The sequence below is a fragment of the Arachis hypogaea genome, chromosome 1 (genome assembly GCF_003086295.3).
Source record: "Arachis hypogaea cultivar Tifrunner chromosome 1, arahy.Tifrunner.gnm2.J5K5, whole genome shotgun sequence".
NCBI lineage: Eukaryota > Viridiplantae > Streptophyta > Magnoliopsida > Fabales > Fabaceae > Arachis > Arachis hypogaea.
Window position 1 is genome coordinate 76098115 of NC_092036.1, and position 11302 is coordinate 76109416.

The window sequence follows — 11302 nt, forward strand, 5'->3', positions numbered from 1 at the left end:
ATTTCGCAAGCGCAGTCATGGGGTATTTGAGTTGCAGTGAGTGTTGGGGATCTAGGTTGGGGGAAAACGGGTTGGGAAAGGGTGTCTGGTGGTGATGAAAAATTGGAGATGAGAATGGGTAGCTTATGTTTGAGTTGGGTCCAATTGTGGATCTGGACCTATGTCAATAAAGAAGAAAAAAAAAGGAACACTAGTAAAGTTGTTTGTTCTGAAACATTTAAATTAGTGAATTTGTTAATGTGTGGTTTGAATTTGCAACTCTTTTCTTTTTATAAATATATAAATATTCTGAATGTGGTTATATTTTTAAATTGTTAAATAAATATCTTTTTTGAATTATTTAATGAAACTTCTTTAATTAGTGTTATATACTTATATTCAATTATGTGTAATTTTGTTATATTTTTTATATTTTTCAGATTTTATGATTTACGAGTTAGATTTACGTTTCGTCTAACGATTTTACGAATTACGATTTTGTATTAACTTTTCGAATCAAAGTAAAAACTACGATTTTATTACCTTGGTTATACTAAATTTAAAACTACGATTTTATTACCTTGGAGACAGGCTTGGCAAAGCTCTGTCACCTTGTCTGGGCTTGCTAGTTGAATGGAGCCGGCTAATGGAATAAAGAGCCAAAGTTGCAAATCTCCAATTGAGTTTAAGGAGGTGGGCTGCCCAATTGTTTTTGGTTTTTCATTTGGGTCATCAGTGATGGCCTCTTTTAATCTAATTGGGCTTATACATCTTCTACCTTGCTTTAGGATTTTATGGAACTGCTTATAATCCCTCTTCTCCTGTCGCCGTCGTCGTGTTCCTCGCTGCTGGAGCTGGGGCCTTGTTCTTTCTGCTCTGCTTCGCCGTCTTTATCTGCTCGCGCCGTTCTGAAACCTTTGCCCTGCTCCGTCGTGGTGCCATGCTCTGTCCTCTCAGGCAAATCGATAACTCTCCGCCGTTCACCTCTTTCTCTCAAGCCCCTCGCATCACACTCGATCCTTAGGTATCTCTTTCTCTTTGTCTTTATTGCTTATTTCTTCCTAGTAATTTCATGGAAGTTCTATTTCAGATCATTTTTTCTGATGTGCTGTTATCACATTACCGAATTTAGGGTTTTTCTCTTGTTGATTTTGGTTTTGGTTACATCGAATTTTGATTTTTGTCCACCCCCTGCGATTGTTAATTTTGTGATTGTGCTGCTACTTTAATTTTGGATTTCAATTTTTAATTTTCTTACTGATGCAGAGGTACATAAAGCAGAACAATGACGTTGCTCTCTGTGCACTTGGGATGGGTATCAATTTCTTTCACTTCTCTACTTTCTTTTCTTCGTGCACCTTATTACCTCATTACTTCTTTTTCCCTCAGGTTCCATGAAGAAAATTATTATTGTTTTAATATAACCGATACGGTACAATTACTTGATTGATTCTATCAAAAGCAAATAAGAATTAAGATACAGGAATCTTAGATATAATTGAGTTATCTTGTCCTTGTTAGTAGTTTTGAATTTTTAGATATAATCCAAATAAAGAAGCTAGTATTAGTAGTTTTGAATTTTGAGCCAATAACAGAAATCCATCTTGCATTGTTTCTTCTCGAGTTCTCTCCGTGCTTCTTGAATTCGCGTCACTTTTGGCTAATGGAGCTCAAGCAAAAGCTGAAGTAGGTAATAACTATGTGTATGCAACTATTGATTCGTCGCCTCATGATAAGTTATTAGTATATTGATCATTCATATAGCATATGAGAATATAATATCTTTTGAAGCTAAAGTATGAGGGTTTTAATCTTTTTAAGTATGAAATAGGTATTTTACTCTAATTTAATTATGCCGTGGATTTAATGGATTGGTGAATGACAACTATATTCACAGGGATTTTTTGAAAAGCTCATGAGCAATGCTGTTAATGCTTAGGCACTGCATTTAATATGAGCTGTGTATGTAGCAATATTTAAAGTGCTTTTATGATTTCAGCATCTAATTTATAATTGAAGTTTGGTGTTTAAGTGCTGTTTTATTTGTATATATCCATTGCACCTTTATGATTCTATTGAAATTTATATCAATTGCTGCTCCAAAAAGAATTTAAGACTGTTGAAATTAAAGCTTTATCAAATTGAATTTAAGGCCCTGTTGTGATTGAATTTGTTTCTTTGCCATATACAGCAGTGACCACACAGTAAAAATAATTGATTGTGAAACTTGAAGTTGGTAAAGGTGCTAGTTGGTCATAGAAGGACGCCTTGGGTAGTAAACTTTTTATCTGGCTTTTCATAGTAATTTATTGGATCTATTTCATTAAAAAATGAGCTAACGGGACTTGAGAAACGCATCCAAAATAGTACTTATAACTCCACAATGCTTAATTGCTGTGATAATTGTTGTTACTGGATTAATTTATATATTTTGAAATACGAACTGGTTTCTATTGTTGAACATAATAATGTAGGCTAAAAATGTGACTTGGAGGAGAAACTTAAGAGTCTCCAACACGAGGTTCATGCTGCTGAGCTAGACTGGGGAATGTTAAGCTTTAATTGTGATATTTCATATTTATGTTTTATCTAGACTTGGGAAACTTTTCTCTCTTATAATTCGTTACGGATCCAGGTTAAAGGAGGAAGAGACTAAGTTAATAAACAGCGTAAATTTGCAGCCAACTGTTGTGGTATTTTTTTTTTATTATTATTATTATTATTATTATTATTATTATTATTATTATTATTATTATTATTATTATTTGACTTAATTATTAGGATCCAATTACTCGGCGCTTATTTAATTTGATTTTTGTTACCATGTTAACATGCTAATACATATTTTTCTTCTTTAAATAGCAGATATAATGTCAAATTTAAGTTATTTAACAGTACTTCTATAATTGTGTGTATATGACAATAATACAAGACGGTGGATATTGGCTCACTTTTTTTGTTTAGTTTTATTTTTCTTTCATTTGGCTAAATTATCTTTCGGTTTATGTTGCTATTATAGGTTTATTAGCTCTAAAAGTTGATGGAGAGAACATGGACCAAAGTCTAGAAAATGCATGGATGGTGAGGCTTGATAGCTTAATAAGCTAATCACAAAGCATTAATCTTATTATGATCGTGTGATAATTTCTTGCTAAAGGCATGGATGATGCATATGCCTACTTTACTTTATGCCAAACCACTAGTTAATTATAAGCATTACTCACTACGCTTGATGTTTGAGAAATCTGAAAGTTGGATAAATGTGAATTTTATATCTAACCAAAGTATTTTTGCATTTTGCTTTTTAGGTTTGGAATAATCCTTGTTGACTGAAAGTTGCTAGAGACAGAGCCTAAGTAAAGCAAAGAGGAACATGGTGGGGGTTTATAACGATATTCAATGTTCAAGACATCAATCACCGAAAATGGAAAAATAGAAGCTAGGCAAAAATGAAGGTGTACGAAAAATGGAATAATTAGTTATGCCCTTCTTGTATTGCTGAGTCATTAGATTTGTATTCAGCTCTTTTTAAGTTAGATTATGTATTTTGTTTAGAGGCTTTTTATTAAATTGGCTTGTCATATATTGATATTTGAATTAGAAATTTTTATACAATACGTATAATGTTTTTGAAATTTTAACATGATAAAATTTATTGGAATTAAAATGTTTTTTGTGTGTCTTTAATCTTATTGGATCCAAGTTATAATGGAATGCTTAAATTATGAGAAAAATTTCAAAATGTACATATGATACTACCACAAGAAAAAAGTCCTGTCAAAAAAAAAAAATACCACAAGAAAAAAGCAATAAATTTAAAATATTTTGTAGAGCCTCTAAATTGATGCCATAATAATAGTAGAAGAGACAATGCTTGCAAAATGATGTCATAGTAGGTTGAATTTCTTCATGACAACTCCAAGCAAGACACCTTGTTCAATAACATCAGCTAGTGTTTATAATGATTTTCATGACAACTGCAAGCAAGATAGCATTATTTTCATCATCAAACAAGATGAAGATGTGGAAGCAACTAAATATGGAACGAAGATTTGAACGTTAAACATAAAAAGAGAAAGATCGATAAGAAATTTGAGTTAGACTTACCAAACTAGCAACCATGGCTTAAGGATAATTGAGAGAAGTAGGAATTCTAGTGATAGAAATTCAAATGGAAGAAAGTAAGAAGGAAGTAAAATGTTCAAGAAAATTCAACACAAATTCTCATTGAAAGTGGTGTGAAGAGAAAAGTAAAGTTGACAAATACAGAGAAGGATAAAGTAGCTACTTATGATCCTATGCGAGTTTCAAAACCAAAAACATTGAAAGGGAAATTCAAAAGAAATTTATACATTCAATTCAATTCAATTCAATTCAAGTGAACCAATGCTCCAAACCTCTAAAGCAAGACACCATTTTGAATATTATAAAATCGAACAGAGCAAAAACAATGAAATTCATACCTGCGACGAGGACCAAACCAGAATAGCAGCAAATTCTGATCACGCCGGCTGCGAAAGCGTGGACGGTCAAATGCGGGCAACGCGTGCTACGAGATGAATCCATTCAACAATTCGCTTATATTTCAATCAATAGAGTCAGGGAGGAGGGACCATGGAAGAAGTCACCAACAGCTTCAATGCATGTGGGGAGGGGACACGGGAAGTGAGGGTCGGAATCACCATGAAGCAGGAGAAGGAGCTTCTTCAAGGCATTGGCAAGTGCAGTCCAGGGAGAATGACATGACATGCGTGTTGGAGAGAGGTCGCAGTCATTGTGAAGAAGCACAAATGGTCACCATTGAACACGACCAACAGAGTTATCGAGTCGGGGTAAGCGCGACATGGGCGACCTCAAGAAGGCAGTACCTGAGGATTCCGATCGAGGCCACGGTTGAGGATCCAGGTGCCTGATTTTTCCTCCATGCGACAAACGATGGCAGTCTTCAAGGGTGAGGGCGAGGAAGGGAGGTTTGGGGCTATTAGAGGAGGGCGGGTCTCTACGTGGGTACTGGGTAGTGTTTTGGGTCAAGCTGGTTCAGTTTGTGTGGGCTGGGTCAGCTCTTCGGCCTAAGGCCATGTCCAAAAACACAAACAAAAAAGAAAAGAGGTAATGCCCAAAATGGTCCCTGAAATTTCCAATTCGTATCAGATAAGTCCTCCACTTTTTAAAATGACCAAATGCATCCCCGACTCTCGAAATCGTGAATCTCCGTTAGTCCAAAAGTTACCAGACGTTATGACACTGCTAATATGTGTAGTTAAATGCTTAGTTGGCAATTTGAAATGTGACACCGTTTAAGGGAAACAGGCCAAACGATGTCGTTTCCTATCAAAAACACTTTCTTCTCTTCTGCATCATCTCTTCATCTCCTTCAACTCGCAGTTGCCGAGCTTCACAAGTGCCCCTCCGTGGCACCCCCGGTTGTGTTCAGTGAAGCAAGTTTTGCATGAAGCATCATCGTATTCGCACATTGCAGAGGGTGAAAGGTGAGTGTTTAGGTTTTTGTTATCTCTCACTATCACTCTTTTTGATACAAATCTTGAATGCCTGGATGTAATTTATATTGAGATAAATTGCTCCAATGATGTTCAAAACATTATAGTGATAGAAAAAGAAAAAAGAATAAAGGAATAAAAGGAGTAATTGGTAAAGTGAAGCGTAAAAAAGATGGAGATTTCAATTCTATTATTGTGACTTTTTATTTGAAGAATGCTTTGTATGAATTTAAGTTCAGGGAGGACAAAATTGATGAGACATTGTGCCAAAAATGGATATGTTGATGAGGTTGCATACTTCAACAAAGCTATTAACTGTGACTACTACTTCTAGTTTTACTTGGATGACCTTCTATTTTGGGAATTTATTGGGAAGTTTGAGAAGGATTGTTGGAGTCCTGCTAAGAGAGGGACAAAATATTACTTTTTTATGCATTTTCAATTTGATGTTCTTTTAATGGAGACCAAGTCATAGAAGTGAATGTATTTGGTGATCCAAATGGTGCCATTGATATAAGTAATGATGTTGATATTGATGTTGATGTTGATTTAAGTTCACTTATTCAATTACCTGAAATGCAACTGCACTGCATTTTGAGAATAGGATGGATAGATACTCAAAAACTTCTTTGCTTTTCAGGTACTCATCAGCATCCTTCTATGGCCAGTTTGTTGGAAATGAATGGGTAATTTCATATGCAATTAACATGGAAAATAAATGATGTCTCATTATATTTTTCTATCAACATCCTATGTCTATTGTGTTACTTGATTGTAATTCCAGAAAAGGAGTGTTAATTTAGCAGTGATTCTTTACATTAGACTAGTTTTTGTCATAGCCTCTATCTTCAACATTATTGTGATTCTTGTTATATTCATAGTCCTTGCTATCCCCTTGCTCGTGTTTGATGAAGTTGTTGGATACGGCTTTAGAATTGAGTTTTAAAACCCTTCTTCCACAAAGAGATATCCTAGGAAGATTCACCAATTTGCTTGATATAGGAGAACACCATTTCAAGTGTTTATTGGCGATCTTGTGTCATTTAGTGCAATTGTCCTGTAGTTACATCAGGAATAGGCTAGTATGTAGGACTACAAAATATACACTCTTTCTAGCATTTTGTTCATCACATTTATCACTGCCATTGTCATAATTGCATTGGTCAATATTGGCCTGATATAAATTTAATTATTTGTCGAAGACCATGAATGGTGGTGGAGGTAAGTTATTTTGCTAATGAAAGTACTTGCTGCTTGTGTAATAGTAGATTGTTAATGAAATAACATTACTTTTTCATCTGAAAATATTTTTTAAACAAACTAATTATCGTATTTTATATTGGTATTTACTATCATTTTTAGATTTAGAAGTCACCTAGTACTATAATATTTAATTTTTTATTTTTTATTTAGTTTTTGATGTTGAAATGATTGCAGAGTGAATGTTTTGAGCAAGCAAAGAGAATTGTAGCTTGTAGCAACACACTAACATGTTCTTCATCAAGCACTAGTAAGGAGAAAAACTACTCACAGTAAAGTATGGTTTCAGTCTAGTGAATGAGAGAGTTAATTATGGGTCACGCAGAACGAGCAAATAAAAGAGCTTTAGAGAGGAAACGACGAACAACGCAGAAGAGTAGATGAAGAACATATCAAAACGATGAAGATGAACATTTGGAGGGTTAGGGTTTTATAAGTGTGAATGGATCAATTTGGGTATTTTAATCAAAATTGGAACACCAATTTGAGTTGAACTCATCGTGTGTCCACATCAGCGTACAGTTAAGTGCCAACTTGGCACTTAACTGTACACCTCAACGCCGTTAAAACATCTCTTAATTTTTGGACCAACGAGGATTAACGATTCTGAAAGTGGAGGATTTATTTGGTCATTTTAAAAAGTGGAGGATTGATGAGCGGATAATTTATACGCTTTTTGGCATTGTTTTTAGGAAGTTTTTAGTAAGTTTTAGTTACTTTTTAGTATATTTTTATTAGTTTTTATGCAAAAATTACATTTTTGGACTTTACTATGAGTTTGTGTGTTTTTCTATAATTTCAGATATTTTCTGGCTGAAATTGAGAGACCTGAACAAAAATCTGATTCAGAGGCTGAGAAAGGACTGCAGATTCTGTTGGATTCTGACCCTCTTGCACTCAAAGTGGATTTTCTAGAGCTACAAAAGCCCAATTGACGCGCTCTCAATTGTGTTGGAAAGTAGACATCTTGGGCTTTTCAGAAATGTATAATAGTCCATACTTTGCTCAAGATTTGATGGCCCAAATTGGCGTCCAAACGCCCACCAGAGGCCCTTTTCTGGCGTAAAACGCCAGAACTGGCACCAAAGCTGGAGTTAAACGCCCAAACTGGCACCCAAGCTGGCGTTTAACTCCAAGAAGATCCTATGCACGTGAAAGCTTCAATGCTCAGTCCAAGCACACACCAAGTGGGTCCCGGAGGTGGATTTCTGCACTATCTGCACTTAGTTACTCATTTTCTGTAAACCTAGTTTACTAGTTTAGTATAAATAGCACTTTTTACTATTGTATTCATATCTTCGAATGACTTTTTGATCCTTTGATCAGGTCTTCTTCCCCTGTTTTCGAATTCTTATGCCATTTGGGAGGCTGGCCATTCAGCCATGCCTAGACCTTTTGTTCTTATGTATTTTCAACGGTGGAGTTTCTACACCTCATAGATTAAGGTGAGGAGCTCTGCTGTTCCTCATGAATTAATGCAAGTACTATTGTTTTTCTTTCAATTTACGTCTTCCTCTTCTCCAAGATATACTCTCATACTTAATTCTGTTAAGTCAGACTGAAGGGGTGATCCGTGACAATCACCCACTATCTTCAGTACTCGCTTAGCCAAGATCCGCGTGCCTGACAACCACAATCGGTCTACATGATGTTCAACATAGTCATTAGAGGCTAGCTGGAGTATATTCTCTTGGGTCTCTGATCCATGCATTTAACTAGCATCTCCTAACAACAGAGCATTCAAATTAGTGAGATCAGAACCTTCGTGGTATAGGCTAGAAACAATTGGCAGCATTCCTGAGATCCAGAAAGTCTAAATCTTGTCTGTGGTATTTCGAGTAGGATCTGGGAGGGGATGACTGTGACGAGCTTCAAACCCGCGACTGTTGGGCGTAGTGACAGTGCGCAAAAGGATCAATGGATCTTATTCTGACACAAGTGAGAACCGACAGATGATTAGCCCTGTGGTGAGAACTGTAGCCGGACCATTTTCACTGAGAGGATGGATGGTAGCCATTGACAATGGTGATCCACCAACTTTCAGCTTGCCATGGAAGGGAGGATGCATGATTGGAGGAAGACAATAGGAAAGCAGAGGTTCAGAAGCAATAAAGCATCTCCAAACGCTTATCTGAAATTTCCACGAATGAATTACATAAGTATCTCTATATTATTTTCCATTTTATTTACCTTTTAATTATCAGAACCTCATAACCATTTGAATCCGCCTGACCGAGTTTTACATGATGACCATAGCTTGCTTCAAACCGTCAATATCCATGGGATCGACCCTTACTAAGGTATTACTTGGATGACCCAGTGTACTTGCTGGTTAGTTGTGCGGATTTGTGAAAAGTGTGATCACAATTCCGTGCACCAAGGACTAATCTATAGCGGGTTCGGAATTTTAGGGACCAAATTTGGCATTTGCTGGGGATTTTTCGAGTTTGGACAACTGACAGTTTATCTGGTTGCTTAGATTGGGTAATCTTCTTTCTTATTTGAGTCTAGTATCAAGTCCTTAGTTTGGTGTCAATTGCATGTTTTCAATCTTCTTAAGTTTTCGAAAAAAAAATTCATGCATTGTGTTCTTCTGTGATCTTCGAGTGGTTCTTTATGACTTCCTTTGTCTGATCTTATGATTTTCCTGTTTTGTGTTTTATGTTATTTTTCATATGCATTTTCAAAATCATAGTTTTTGAACATTCAAAATTTCTAAGTTTGGTGTCTTGCATGTCTTTCTTTTCTTAAAAATTTTCAAAAATATGTCCTTGATGTTCATCATGATCTTCAAAGTGTTCTCGGTGTTCATCTTGACATTCAAAGTGTCCTTGCATGCATTACTTGTTTTGATCTTGCATTTGTATGTTTTATTTCATTTTGTTATTTTTCTCTCTCTTCATTAAAAATTCAAAAATAAAAAAGATATGTTTTCAAGTAAATAATACAGAGAAATGAAGATTCAGAACATAAAGCAGAAGAATCACAGAGAAAAAGAGCTCACTGGCAATAAAACGCTAGTAAAGAGGCACTTTGGGCGTTAAATGCTAGAATAGCTATCATTCTGGGCGTTTAACGCTAGTAAAGCTATCATTATGGGCGTTAAACGCCAGAATGGGTAGCATTCTGGGCGTTTAGAAAAACGCCCAGTAAAGAAGGATTTCTGGCATTTAACGCCAGCCAGGGTATATGGCTGGGCGTTAAACGCCCAAAGAGGTAGCATTTTGGGCGTTAAACGCCAGAATGGATAGCATCCTGGGCGTTTAACGCCAGGATGACACAAGGGAGGTAATTTCATTTCCAATTCAAATTTTTTTTTTCAATTTTCATGTTTTAATTCATAATTTTAAAATCTTATCTTTCCACATTTTCAAAAATCCTTGCTAACAATTAATGTTTTGATTCAAAAAATTGCAAGTTTGTTACTTTCTTGTTAAGAAAAGTTCAACCTTTGAATTTTAGAATCATATCTTTTAATTTCTTGTTAGTCAAGTCATCAATTTTAAAAATCATATCTTTTTTTAAAAATCAAATCTTTTTCAATCATATCTTTTTAAAATAAAATCTTTTTCAATCATATTTTTTTATGTTGATTTCAAAATCTTTTTTTTCTAACTTCTTATTTTTTCAAAATTATTTTCAAATCTTTTCCAACTAATTACTATTTCTAATCTTTTTCAAAACCACCTAACCACTTTTCCATTCTAATTTTCAAAAATCACTAACCATTTTTTTCAAAAATCTTTTTTATTAACTAATTGTTTTCAATTCTAATTTTATTTTATTCCTTTTTCAAATTTTCGAAAACTCTCTCTCCTCTCTTTCTATTTATTTCATTTAATTGCTAACAATTCTCTTTCACTTATCTAAAAATTCGAACCCTCTCTATCCCTCTGTGTTCGAATTCTTCTTATTCTCTCTCTACCTCATTCCTCTATTCTTCTTTTCTACTGATACCTCAAGGAATCTCTATACTGTGACATAGAGGATTCCACTACTTCCTTTTTTTCTCTTATTTTTCATATGAGCAGAAACAGGGATAAAAATATTCTTGTTGAAGCTGATCCTGAACCTGAAAGGACTCTAAAGAAGAAGCTAAGAGAAGCTAAAGCACAACACTCCGGAAAGGACCTTATAGAGAATTTTAAAAAAGAAGCTGACATGGCAGCGGAACCCAACAACAAAGCTAGAGATGCAAGGAAGATGCTTGGTGACTATACTACACCAACTTCCAACTTCTATGGAAGAAGCATATCAATTCCTGCCATTGGAGCAAACAACTTTGAGCTTAAGCCTCAATTAGTTTCTCTAATGCAGCAGAATTGCAAGTTTCATGGACTTCCATCGGAAGATCCTCATCAGTTCTTAGCTGAATTCTTGCAAATCTTTGATATTGTTAAGACCACGGGGTTGATCCCGAAGTCTACAGACTCATGCTTTTTCCCTTTGCTGTAAGAGACAGAGCTAGGAAATGGTTGGACTCACAACCTAGGAAAAGCCTGAACTCTTGGGACAAGTTGGTCAATACTTTCTTGACCAAATTCTTTCCACCTCAAAAGATGAGC

The 11302-nt window shown here is 35.2% G+C and overlaps 1 long non-coding RNA gene across 7 annotated transcripts; it reads left to right on the top strand.

The window, feature by feature from the left end:
* The first annotated feature begins 643 nt into the window (after positions 1–643).
* On the top strand, positions 644–3614 carry LOC112805973 (uncharacterized). 7 transcript variants are annotated; one of them, XR_011863561.1, is made up of 7 exons: positions 663–1003; positions 1246–1294; positions 1575–1669; positions 2171–2251; positions 2454–2672; positions 2999–3060; positions 3288–3614. It is a non-coding gene; the product is annotated as an uncharacterized lncRNA (long non-coding RNA). The 7 variants fall into 7 exon arrangements; XR_011863568.1 differs by lacking the exon at positions 1575–1669 and adding an exon at positions 1877–1941; XR_011863572.1 differs by lacking the exons at positions 1575–1669; positions 2171–2251 and adding an exon at positions 1877–1941.
* The last annotated feature ends 7688 nt before the right edge of the window (positions 3615–11302 follow it).